We start from the raw sequence: 2,654 nt of genomic DNA, 5'->3' as shown, positions 1-2,654 counted from the left end.
GGATAACATCACATTGTTTCTTGGCTTACAACATAGGATACAAGGATGCACTGTATTTTTAATGGATTTATGACATGACTATGACAAGACGTAAATTATGACACACTCAAGAATAACGATTACGTACCTAACGTAATAAGCATAAAAATCATTAATATAAGATGGATAAAAACGTTGTAATAAACCAGTAAAATAATAGTTACTCTCATTGAATTTCGAAATATAAAGTAAACATCTATATAGTTATATCTAAAAGAAAGTCGTGATTGTTTATCACAGTTATAACACATGAACGACCGAACGGAATTTAATTATTTTTTGGTTGTTGTATTTATCTCAGCTTGTATTGGAATAATAACTTCTAGAAACTTTAAAAACTTAAAAAAAATAAAGATCACCCGGTCGGAGTCTGAGAGACCAGCTTTATGATACGAAACGTTATCATGTGTTTGTCATCATAACAATATGTATAATATACATCAACATCCCGAATTCTGTTAATTGTATGAATGGAACATGGACTTGTTAAACTGTAATTGTGAATGTATCATATTCACAAAGGACCGACCTATATAACGCTGGCATAAAACACAGAGCTCCTATATCGTTGCATATTAAAATATATCCTCATATGGAATACAACTATAGCTGACATCAAACCTTCTTTTTTATAGCCTACCTATAAGGAAAGTAAGACATAAATGTCTTTGTATAAACCTAGAAACATCTGGCAGTAAAGGCATTTACTTATTGTTTAATTACTGTTTGATTTCTTTTACACTAGAACGAGTTAGACGCGAACAAAAACTTTTAAACTGCAGAAGTGAAACAAACAAGAGCGAATGAAAAGAAAGTAAAAATAAGTGCAATGATATAAATATAAACTAGGCGAACATGCACGGAGAAAAGTGTGCAAGTGAACGCGGTGCGATTTATCTCTTGTAGGGAGAAAAAGTAATGAGGATTCTAGAGGAAACCGCATTGATTGGGAGCGAGCATTGTGTATCATTCACGTGAGCCGCGACTCGGTGCATTCATTGCACTTTTTTCCCCTACTTCTTCACTTTCTTCTTATGTACACTTTCTAGGTTTCATGGTGAAATGCCTACGCTTTCTAACGTCACACTAGTGCAAGTTTTTCTTACCCGCCTTTCAATGAAAACGAGATGATACCGCTTTATATATTAAGCGCTCATCGCATTTTATGTGTTGTGTTGTGTTATGTACATACTTTTAGTTCAATAATCTTATCGTGATAACCATGAATTTGACACAATCTTGATCCCATATTTTATCTGAGTTATATATTTGTAGATAGTAAATGCCCTGATAGCCTGATAAAAAGTTTTTGTTATATACTTTATGAATACTGTTTGAATTTTTATTTGGAAACAACATTGTGTCTCTCTCCACGCCTATTAAATATCGTCCCAATATTATCAAAAGCCTCAACTATCAATTATTTTGATACAATCGAAAGGACATTGAACAGTAATACCGAAAGTAGGTCAACGACTTCTCAATAGAGGTTTGCTCTGGAAATCTGCATAGACGGATGTTGAAGTTATTAGATATAGTAAATTTCTCCTTCGGTGAAACTTTCGGAGTGCATCGATGTCGGCCAAAGTAGTCGTGCACCGAGGAAATGGGTTTACGACAATAAACCTTATAGCGTGTCTATGTAGGTCATCGCGAGACACGGGATAGTACTCAAATGTTGAACTCTATGCAAATCAGTAGGTACTTTCTTCCGGCGTGTAAAACGATGTCATTGTACGGTGATGGTTGTCGGCCCTCGCAGTTCAATTGAAGCTTTAGAATTCGTGAGCAAAGCTTAGTTGAACTTACACATGGATATTGATAATGTATTGTATAAATAAAGTTTTTTATTACAGATAATATAAACACATGTATTACAGATAAACAAATTCCATCAAAGCTATTATTACAAAGTACTAGCGGTCCGCCCCGGCTTCGCCCGTGGTACCTACATGTTTAAACTATCCTATCTCTCAAGTTGGATCGAACTGCACATGGTGTGCGAATTTTATTATAATCGGTTAAGTTGTTTAGGAGTCCATTGAGGACAAACATTGTGACACGAGATTTATATATATTAAGATTTTAATCAAATAATCCAAATGTAGAGTCGTTCGAACTGATAGATTCTAAATTGGTCGATTATTCAAATACGTCAGCCGACGTATTGCCATGTGCCATTTGGTATGGAAAGATTGTGGATGTTAATTGGCTGGTTTGTTCAATATTTGGGAGGTGAGCGTGACCACGACCCGCGCAATACGCTGCGCGGGCGCTCTCGGCCCGTTGCGGTAACCTACTTGGGGTGCGTTGATCTCTTTGTTTGTAAACATGGCGTCGCTGCCACCGCTTCACCGCGCCCTCTCCAATATGAAACTCGAAGTTTAACTTTCATATACCAAATGCTTTTTAATTTGAATATAGATACGTACTTTTTAGCTCATTTTCAAATTTTAAGAAAGCGGCATAGTTGATTCAAAAAAAGATAACGCCAATGTCTTCATGTTGGACTTGCAGCGTTGATTGATTTTGAATCGTGTTACCTATATTATTTAAATTATAGAAGTCGTTTATCTTTAAATAGATATTTATTAATTTTGTGATAAATCATATTA

Source organism: Colias philodice, chromosome 9 (assembly GCF_061535455.1).
Source record: "Colias philodice isolate Cphi_HAF_F1 chromosome 9, ilColPhil1 Martin Lab GWU primary, whole genome shotgun sequence".
Lineage (NCBI taxonomy): Eukaryota > Metazoa > Arthropoda > Insecta > Lepidoptera > Pieridae > Colias > Colias philodice.
This window is presented reverse-complemented; position numbering follows the sequence as displayed.